Genomic DNA, 11,811 nt, shown 5'->3' with positions numbered 1-11,811 from the left:
AGGCAGTCTACAGCAGCCCCTTATTTCATTAATCCATGATTGGGCAGCTGAAGCTGTCTTGGATAACATATTCACTAATCAAACTGGGTTCTTCAGAGCCACTTAATAAGCACCAAAAGAAACTCAATATTATTTGAAATTTATTTGAAAGGGCACCTCCACTTTTGTGGAAAAAAAAAGCTACACAAGGCATTCTTTAATTGAATGTTATTAAAATGACTTTTCCTTTTCAATTTGCAGCACGGTAGTTTTCTGTAAATTCAGTGCAATATGGCAACCCGGAGGTGTTCTGTACCCATTTGGTGGACATAATAACCCCAGAAATGTAATTTCTTCCTTTCGTGTTTGTATGTTTGGCTCACAGATTTTAGGCACTGTCTGAAATAAAAGTATATTTTTTGCTGAGGGATAATTGCTTCTAAAGGGATGCTGACACTGCGCCCATTCTAATTAGAAAACTGTTATATGCATCAGCTGATTAATAATGATGAAGTCACAACCTTTCAGGTTCACAGCTTTTTCTTCAAACCAGGAGCAAAAAAGTACAATCCTTGCAATGTACATTGATAACCCAGAGGGGATTGTTTTTTCACTACAAAAGTGGGGTTACTCCTTAAAAAAGTTTATTATAGATATAGGGGTCTACTTATAGATCCTTCACACGACATTCACAAATCTTTCACTCAAGATTTACACATTTTCTAATTAGATTCAATTGGAAAATGTTTGAATCCTGTGTAAAAATGTTCATAAATAGATCCTATAGGGTAGCCTATAGCATCAGGGCCGGGAAAAGGGGTGGGCAGGAGTGGTGTTTGCCCTGGGCACTGTGGTATCATGTGAGGTGGGGGGGGGAGCACCACATAGAGATTGGGGGAGGGGGTTTGTATTGAGAAGGAGAATTTGGGGTGGTGGCAGGGGGTAGATTTGTACTGGAAGAAGGGAAATTTAAGCTTATGGTTGAGCATGCAGATTAGTGCTCAATTTTGTTTTGGGGGGGGGGGGGCGCAATTTGGCATGCTCGCCTTGGGCGATAGATGACCTTGTCCCTTTCACTGTATAGCATAGACAATAAATGATAGTGATACAACAATTGCACAAGTTGTGCAGATAAGTAGAAACTACCCCAATATATAACCAGCTTTGCAGTAAGGTGCAGATAGTAGGGCTTTGCACATCACAAACAGGACATTTCCCAGCACGCTTATCAGCTAGCCTGAAAAAAACAAAAACAAATTGTCCCTGTCTAGCAACTCACGTTAAAAACAAGAGGTTTAGTTGCACACAGTTGCACATGTATGTGAAAGCCGCAGTGCCTCACCAAGACTCCATTGTATGCTGCGGTCCTAACTTTATAGTTTTGTCAATTTGTTTTTTTTTTGCAGTCTAGCTTGTAAGTATGCTGGGATGTGCCCTTACTGCAAAGGCTGGTTATAAATTGGGGTACTTGCCACTTATTTTTACAGCTGTTCACTAAATTTGGCATAGGGACACATTGGATGCCATCAGCTGCCATTGCGCTCTTGCTGGGTAACCAGTGGGTCCCTGTGCTTTTAAGGAGGGGTGGGCTCCCTCCAGGAAAACCTGCCCTAATCTATCCATTATTATATATATATTATATATATATATATATATATATATATATGCCGGCTCCAACTTGGTGACTTTAAAAAAATATAGATTTAGGACTGCAGAATACAGAGGAGCCCTGGTGAGGTACTGCAGCTTTCACATACAGTATGTTTGCAAATGTGTGTAACTAAACCCTCTGTTTTTTTAACGTGAATTGTTAGGCAGGGTAAATTTTTGTTTTTTGCAGGCTAGATGGTAAGTGTGCTGGGAAATTTTCTCTGGTTTATGATATAACATGTGTTCCTGTGCGATGAATAACCAGCGGAAAACAAACAAATATTGTGTTGTACAAAATTATATAAACATACAAAATTCATGTTTGAAAAACAATACAATTAAAAAAACTCAGTGTGTAAGTGCCGGTTCACATTTGTGCAATGCTGGAACGCTGCGAATATGCAACGTGATCCCGCATCGCATCCGCACCTCTGACAGTTCACACTGCCACATGCAATACGCAGGGGGTGTCAATTAAAAGTTAACGACACCCCCAGTTGCGATCGCATATCGCAGTGCGATCTGCAAGTTCGCACAGAATCGGATCGCACTAGTGTGAACCACTATGCGATCCGATTCCGCTGCGAATAAAAAAAAGCCTCATGTGCTAAATTTAGTGCGGATGCGGTGCAAATTCAGCCATACAAAGTGTATGGCTGAAATTCGCACTGCACATGAGATCGCATGTAATTTAGGAGCAGTACGCTCCGAATTACATGCGATCTCCGCAATCGCACAAATGTGAACCGGGGCTTAAAAAGAACAATTCCTAAATCACTGTGATTCCAAAATTTGTGAAAGTCAATGAAAATATCTTAAAGTGGTTGTAAAGTCAGAAGTTTTTTTTTATCTTATTGTATTCTATGCATTAAGACTCTCCCTCCTGATTGGCTGAGACACAGCAGTGACACCACTGACTCCCACTGCTGTCATTTAAAGCCAGGCCATGGCTTACCTTGCCTTCCAGTCTGCAGCCATCTTGGACATGTGCTGACTGCTGTCTTTTATAGACTCTGATTGCTTCATCACTTTCTGCTGCTTCCTGGGCATCGCTTAGTGATGAGGTTGCACACAGGATATATATATCACCTGTTGGCTTGCAGTCCTTTGCTCATGTGTTTGTGCTTCAAGGTGCATCTCTACTTGCTTTCTTCTGTTTTCCGTGTTCCCCCGTGCATGACCTGGCTTTGGCTGATGACCTTCCTGGCTCTCGATTTCCCTTTTGGCTAAAGATCTTCCTGACTCTCGATTCCCATTGGCTGACGACTTTTATGTGACTACGCTTCCGTCTATTCCCTATCTGTTCCTCCGCTCCCAGATCTGAACTCGCTTACCTCATGACGGGGTGACCCTGAGGACCACCACCTGGTGCCAACAAGCAGCGAAGTACATCTCCACCATCAGGAGCTCTGGTGAACACCGGTTGGCGTTTAGACTACGCACCTCAGGTTAGCATGCGTCTTCCACCACGGTGACCCCTTTACACCTTAGACTCAGCTATGGGAGGCGTGACAATGGCTTTGTGTCTAAATGGACACACAGAGCTGTAGCTCAGCTTGGGTGCCCCCATCGCAGGCTGCTTGCTGTGGGGGCACTCAACAGGAGGGAGGGACTAGGAGCATTGAAGAAGGACCCGAGAAGAGAAGGATCTGGGCTGCCCTGTGCAAAACCAACTGCACAAGAAGATAAGTATAACATGTTTGTTATTTTTAACGAAAAAAAAACTGAGACTTTACAATCACTTTAAATACTTATACTCTGCTTGTGCCAAGCAAAGTGCTCCCCTACATTAAAGTGTTACTAAACCCACAACAGTAAAATTAGTCTGTATATGAAGTAAAGCATGCTTGTTATACTCATTGTAGAACCTAAGGGGTATTATGTAAAAAGGCTGTTTGATCCTGGCTTCTCTGATCCTCCCCTTCTTCCACAGTCCTCAAACCATCTCCTAATAGACTAGAGGCTAGGGAACAAGCTTCACATGCTCTGTTTGGTGTGTATTGCTAAGAGCTTTTTTTTTCTTGGGAGAGTGCATGTGATCAGCACAGGGCCAATCAGCACTGTCCAGACAGAGGGTCAGGGGTCCTGCAGACTCATAGGACAGTCAGAGAAGAATGAAAACTCCTCCTACAAGCTTTAAACAGGCACTGATAGAAGTCACAAGACTGCTCTAACTGCCTATGAGAAAAAGGTATTTAGCATTTTAAATTTACTAGAACTTTTGCATTTCCATCTTTTGTGTACTGTGGGAGACCAGATATAGTGAATGCAGGGTCCTGGGTTTAGTAACACTTTAAGTAAAGCTGCACTCATCCTGTGCAATACATTTCTATTATAAGGGGGATTTAGCATGTGGGATTTGGTGTACACCTTGATTTAATATTGTTCCTTAGACTCTCTAATCATAAAAGCAAATGTAAACTATAGAAACCCGAAAAAAGGCACAACATTAAACCATTTAATCAAAGCAATGAACACATAGGCAACAGTATTATACTCGTGTTATTTAAGTACACAACAGCACTATTATGTATACAGCGTGCAGATCAAACTACAGGATGGGTACAGCTCGCAATTCTTGTATCATTACTTTCAGTTTAGGGGCACAAAGCTAGCAGCTTATCATAAAGTGTATCTAGATGGAGTAGGGGAGAGTTTAAAATTCTGCCAGTTTTTTTTTTTTTTTTGCTATTTGTTTCCCATTAGGGAGATTTACCTTCCCTCCCTGCCCAGTAAAAAGAACAGAAAGTAATCTCTACAAAGTTAGGGAAATCCATTTTCATTTATTTATTTATTATAGGTATTTACTGTATATAGCGCCAACAATTTATGCAGTGCATTACTTATGCAGTAATCTCCGGAGAAGAAGTGTCCCAATTGGAAGACATTGGAAGATTTCATCTGTATTGCTGTTTTTGAGTTCCAATGACAGCAATAAGTAGGAAAATTGGATAGAGGTAATCCCTTGGTGGAGACAGTATTAAAAATCCAACAGAGCTTCTAACCCTTCCACACTCCTTCCAAAACTGAAATTAGAATTTTGACTTTATATACACTTTGAAATTCTTATTTTACTGAACGTACAAACTGAAAATGGATTCACTGTAACACCATCAAAGCAATAATTAATTAATATAATTCTTGTGGAAAGTATATTTGGGAGTACTTTTGCGAATTAATTGACCTAACTAATTAATAGATTTTGTTAATTTCCTTATACTTTTTCTCTTAAATGTCCAGCCATAGCATAAACAATTCCTACTAATAATTTGAGCTCTCTTTTGATATAACTGATCCAGGTTTGGTGTTAAATTCCACAATCATGAATCATTCTGTCATAGGGATAATGGTATGAGGCACACAGACTCCTGTCTGCAATATATCAATTACTGTGTGAAAAAGATACATGTACAACACAGGTTTGTGGATTTTATGGACACGGAAATGAAAATGAGTTTGCAAGCTTGTGGAAACTAAGAAAGGTGACACCAACACATTCATCTTTTTTTGATAAATATATCTTAAAGCATCAGTCATGTGAATATGGATGGCATAAGTGCACTTTGCTAGCATTTTATGTCAGTGAAAAGTATCAACTTGTGGATGTTAGAAATCTATCAAAGCCAAGCTTCTTAGTGAAACTAAATACTCGAAAATAGAATAAAGTTATAAAAAAGCAAGTGTATAATTCATATTTATAGAGTTTGGGTAAAAAAAAAAGGCTTTTTTTTATTTAATTACAAGGTTAAGCATGCTCTCCACACTCAATTTGCCGGCCAACTCCCTAACTTATCAATAGTAGATGCTCTGCAGGTAATTTATAGTGATGAGCCACGTAAATTGATATCTAAGTTTTATAATATTTTGCTTACCCTGGCTGCCTACTCTCTTAAGACCCATTGGGAGGGCGATACTGGAGTCATAGATGTTGAGGACTGGGGTGAAGTGTTGGAGGCCTGTAAATTGGTGTCCCCAAAAATATCTGACTGTCTTACGCAAATGTATATTGTCCATAGAGCATGTATCACTCCTGTGCGACTAGCTACATTTTTTTTTACCTTGCAGTCCTTTGTTCCCTAAATGTTTGATTGCTTCTGGTCTGGTATGTTTAGTAACATAATTTGGTATTGCCCTCGTATTCAGGGATTTTGGGCCAGATCATCCAGTTTCTACATGACTGTATGGGCTCTTCACTATCCTTGGATCCCAAGCAATGTCTACTGGGTTTATTTCCCAATCGTTATATGGATAAATACACGCTCACATTTCTTCATCAGGCGCTGTTTGGTGGCTCGTGAATGGATTCAGGATTTGCCCCCAACTCTAATGGCCTGGATAGCAGAAGTGAACAACTCTTTTCATTTTAAGAAAGTTATATGTCAAAAGGGGCTGTTCTAATACATATAACAAGATGTGGGACAGATGTTTACAATCTGCAGAAACTTAAGTGTACTTAATGGTATCCGTTGCTGGTATTGAGCGAGTTTTTCCCAACCTTTAATGCAATTTTTGGGTGCTCTGTTAGAGCTATTCTCTCACTGTATCCCTGGCACTGCCATAGCCTTTTAAGGCACTATTTTGTTTAAATTGTCATTTTATTGTTTGTGTGCCAATCTGTACAGATGGATGTCACTTCAATATTTCTATCTTTTTGTATTAGAGATGTACCTTATGCTGATGTTGCCTCATGAAATGTTTGATGCCACCGTATGCAATTTTTCATGGTTTTGCAAACTTTGTTTTATGGACCATTACTTGTAGTGTACCGTTAACAACAATAAACATTTTTTTTTTTTTAACAAAAACCCTGCACAATTACCTAAGCGACCTCTCCAGCTGCATGTGTCCCATGTTCTTGCAATTGTGGCTCGTGCATCTGCCTCAGAAGATGGCTGCAACAGAAGTTGAATAGGGGGTTCTACTGCAGACCAGCAGGAGGTAAGCATTGTGGCAGACCATGGCTACAATAACTAGGTAAAGATGCAGTTTGGGGGGGGGGGGATTTTTTGTAAGCTTTTTTAATGCCCCTCCTTGAAAAAACAATCTGCTTTATGGCTGGAGCGAGACAAAAAGTAAACATTGTGTTTATTTGTACTTACCCTTTATAGCAGAATAAGCTCCTGTCTGATACCGATATGTCAACACAAATAATATTTATATGGTTTCTAAATAATTCAGAATTTCAGATTACCATATACTGTAAATGCAACAATCTGTACATTCATTACTTCCAAAATAGACAGGTTTCATAAATCTTGGTGTGGCATGATGTGATAAAATTTGCATGTGTGGGGCGTGCACAGTTCACTCTAAATACCTGAGTCCCAAGAGATTTCATAGGATAGAAAATTTCAGTCAATTTTCTATTTCTTTATTATTGACGCTCTCATTCATATATTTTACAACCTTAGCTATAGACTTTTTTTTGTAATACTTCCTAATTCAAGGGAAGTTGCTCTAGCATGTAACTACATTTGTATGTCACAGTGCCGCAGTGTTTTGCAATAAAGGAGATCTAACATTGTGCAAAATGGGCAAAGCCCTGCAGGACATTGTTGGACACATGTACTAAATGTGTTAGCTGGTGTGAAATATACAGTATATATGTCTGCTTGTTATGCAGTGGAGGTAAAGTGTAGGTTCATAAAATCTGCCGTATGTGCATAGGAGGGACTGATTTTGGTCCCTTGGATCAAAAACAAATGGGAGGGGCTAAAGAGCAGTTAAGTAGATCTGGATCTGGTATATATTTTAGGTTTTAAACATTTCCTAATTTTACTTGCTCATATTTTGCATAAAACAGCCTTAGAAGAACTTGTGTTTTGCCCATGCAAAACTGCTGCCTTCCCTAGCTGCACTTACTGACCTTTCCTTTGCTCTCCTGTTGCTCCATTTGGCCATATGTAGGGGAGCACTTGACTCACCTCTCTTGTCCCCTGTCTGAAGGCTGGTCCTTTGTGACTGGCTGCTTAGGCACGCAGCACTGTTCTATGGGGTAGAAATAGAGTCTTTAGCCCTGTGTAAGTTCTAAGTCATTACTTGGAGCTTACGCAGGGCTTCCTCTCTTCTCTCTCTTAGGCTGAATAGACAGGTGGGTGGTAGGAGGACAAAGGAAAGGTGTGCATATAAAGCTAGGAAGGGAGAACGTTATATAAAGCCAAAACTTTAAAACATTTATTTTAGATAGAGTAGAGAACAGTTGTGACATGTCCCATGAACAGTGCAAAGAGCTACAAAGAAATTTTGAGATGGAAGACTTTCCTGTATCTGCTGACCAGGTTCTACACTGATCTAAAGTCTGAACGGCGTAAGGGGGATAGGCGAGCACATTGCAATTGTGACATATTGAAGTTCGGGTCTAGACCATGCTGATTCTTAGATCTTTTCATTTAGTGTCTCACTATGGGCTGGTAAATTAGATTATATTTATGAAGGAACTTGTTATTGTTAGCTTAATAATAAAGCAGTTCAGAGAGCAACTGTAATGTTCAAATGGCAATACCATATAGCAACCAATGATGTTTTATCTTACATCAATTTAAAGCTTTCAGAATAATAAATGCCTATTTTCATTGGCGTTTAGTTGTTGTGGGTTATAGCACACTATCTTTTTAAAGAAAGACTATTCGTATACTTTTACAGTTTCTCACGATAAAAATGCATCCCACCGCAGAAAGCAGTAAAAATGATTTTGTAATTGTGTCCAGGTTTTCAAGAACAGTTAATGCTGCTTAATATTATTATTACTATAAACATTTTATATTACAAGTATAGGAGACAAATACCAATAACCATATGTGGTTTGCAAAAGGTATTTTGCCTTATGATTAAACACACTTTGCTTTGCATTTGCTTATTAAAATATATTATTGAAATCTTGTGGATGGCAAAGATGCAAATAATAGTGTAATCAGTAAACACTCTGGGTGGTCTCTTGGCATCAATGTGCATTTGATTTCTCTGAGCAAATATTTTTAGTCATTATTATTATAAGAATAATATAATCTTTAGAGAGAGGGTAAACTCTGTTTTTCATTAAAAGGCATAGTTGCAAAAGTGTATATATATATATATATATATATATATATATATATATCTCAAGCTAAACCAAACTAAGTAAAGAACAATGAATGTCAAAGTGAATGAATAATACTCTGAGTGAAATTCAGCGCCTAAATGCCTAAACATAAGATCATCTTGCAGGAACTCAACAAATCATGATAAGCAAAGTACAAAATATATGGCTTGAAACATTATTAACTGTCATCTAGATAAACTGCAGGAAAACCCCAGGTCTTGCAGCTATGAGCAAAACTCTGAAGCTAATATTGGAACTTTTAAAAAGATGATGTGCTTTGTTTTTTTAAATATGTATCATGCCGTGAATGTATTTTTTGCCAATAATATGAAAACATTTCCTTAAATGCAGTCCCTAATACTCTCCTACTAAAGATAAGGACTATTTTCTCTTGAATTCCAACCCTGCACCCCTTTTTATAGGTCACTTTTCCGCTACCCATATAAGCAAGAACACAGCCCTTACCCAGAGGAGGTCACCCCTAAAGAATATCACATCATGATGTTTTTCCAAAGAAATGTATTTACTAAATTCAACCAGCAAAAGGTGAAGCTTTGAAATGTAAATCCTGGTTCTGTCAAATCTGTGACACAGATAAACTGCTGAAGGCCTGGAAGAGGTTGAGCTGAGCTTTCTGAGAGGATGACCTCAGTGCTTTTACTGTGAATTTTGAAGTGAGTGGAGTTATAGAGATTGGTGAGGGCTTGTTTAAATGCCCATTTACTGCTTGTTAAGAATAGTTAACCACTTGTATAATCATAACCCAACAACAGGTTTACATGTTACTGATTCAATTTGCAATTCCAAAAAAGTTCTTTAAGGCTTTCTAACAGTTGCTTTTTGTCTTATTCAATCCCATAATAATAGTGCAATCAGTTCTGCTTGTTGCACTGTTTGCTGCACTGTACAGTTCCTGATCCACAAAATGTAATTCTGTATGATGCACAGTAATGTCCTGTTTCAAATTGCCTCAACCTGTTTGCACGGCACAATTCTTGTTCCACATCACCTCTTAATGATTGTTGTTCTGTATGTTCCCTATTCCACAGACTGCTTCTTAATGTAACCTGAACTGTAAGCTCTCTATTTTACACTTTCTCCTTCTGTATGCTGCCTTCTTTGTGTAGAGGAGGGTTTTTTGGCCATCTTTTGGTGTCTAATTTAAGCGTTTTAAAAGCCGATTCCTAAAAACTAAAATAACAAACTTGTTATACTCACCTGCTCTGTGTTGGTCAATGTAGAATCATCCTTCCATTGGTGGTCAGTGTAACTCCTCCAATGCATTGGTGATCAGTGTAAAACTACCCTCTACCTTCTACATTGGCGTTCAGTATAAATATCTCATTACTTTGATGGTCAGTGTAGAATCGCCCTTATATTGTTGGTAAGCATAAATCACCAATTACACTGGTGATTAGTGGATGTTCCCAATTTATATTGGTGGTCATTGTAGAAATTGCCATTTGATGGTCAGTGGAAATGCCTCATTACATTGGTGGTCAGTGTAGAATCCTCTATTACTTTGATGGTCAGTGTAGAATTCTTCAATACATTGGTGATCAGTGTAGAATCCTCCATTACTTTGGTGGTCAGTGTAGAATCCTCCATTACTTTGGTGGTCAGTGTAGAATCCTTCATTACATTGGTGGTGAGTGTAGCATCCTCCATTACATTGGTGATCAGTGTAGAATCCTCCATTACATTGGTGGTCAGTGTAGAATCCTTCATTACATTGGTGGTCAGTGTAAAATCCTTCATTACATTGGTGATCAGTGTAGAATCCTCCATTACTTTGGTGGTCAGTGTAGAATCCTCCATTATATTGGTGGTCAGTGTAGAATCCTCCATTACTTTGGAGGTCAGTGTAGAATCCTCCATTATATTGGTAGTCAGTTTAGAATCCTTCATTACATTGGTGGTCAGTGTAGAATCCTCCATTACATTGGTGGTCAGTGTAGAATCCTCCATTACATTGGTGGTCAGTGTAGAATCCTCTAATTGTTTGGTGGTCAGTGTAGAATCAGTGTAGAATCCTCCATTGCATCGGTGATCAGTGTAGAATCCTCCATTACATTGGTGGTCAGTGTTAATGCCCTCATTACATTGGTGTTCAGTTTGTAAAAAACAAAAAACAAATCTGATTTGCTGATGTTCTTCAGGGCAATTGCCGTCCTGTTTACCACCAATGTGGGGGCATTCTTCTTCCACGGGTCACTGACACTAGTCATTTATCCTCCAGCTAACCACCAACAATAGGTTTTTTTCTGACCACTGAAATTAGGGCATTTTTTCTCCCACTGACCAACGACAAGGGACACTTTGTTCCTCCTAGGAGCCAATGATACCAGGGCATTTTTCCCCCAGTGATGCCTAGGTATTTTTAACACCTACTGCCCACTGCTGATGAGTTCCTTCTTCCACTGATGCCAAGGCATTTTTACTTCCACTTACTAGAAATGTAAGGACATACCCTGGCCACTGCACTCTGTGCACTATGATGTTCATTGTATAGTCCTGACTAGGGATGATCGAACTTTTGAAATGTTCGGTTCGGCCAGAACATCCGAACTTCCCGAAAGTTCGGCCCGAATTTCAGAACCCCATTGAAATCAATGGGACCCGAACTTCGGTAATCAAAAAACACCATTTTTAAGCCCTAAAACCCAAAAAATGCCCCTAAAAAGCCCCTAGGGTTCTGGGTCATGCCCCATTAACTATTAATCACACAAAAAAAAGTTCTTAAAAATTGTCATTTTTGATAAAAAAGCCAATTATTGAAAAAAAAAAAAGAGAGATTTTTTTGATTTTGACTTTGGATTTAGTATCTGGGGGGTCTAAAAAGTGTACATGTGAAGTTTCAGCTCTGTAGCATGTCCAGAACCATAAAAAGATTGTTTGTATTAGAACACTTTCAGCTCAGGGGGTTAGCTTCTCTTCTCGGTTTTCACACCTTGCCGGTTTCAAAGCAGGCATTTTTTTGGGTTCTTTGCATTCAGGAAAAACATCTGAACTTGTGTATAGTGGTACTGTGCACAAGTTCTGATGTTTTGCCTGCCTCCAAAAACCCCCAAAAAATGCCAGCAAAAACACACCTGGGCATTTTT

The sequence above is a fragment of the Pelophylax lessonae genome (assembly GCF_965119305.1).
Source record: "Pelophylax lessonae genome assembly, chromosome: 1".
NCBI lineage: Eukaryota > Metazoa > Chordata > Amphibia > Anura > Ranidae > Pelophylax > Pelophylax lessonae.
Note: the sequence above shows the minus strand (reverse complement) of the source record.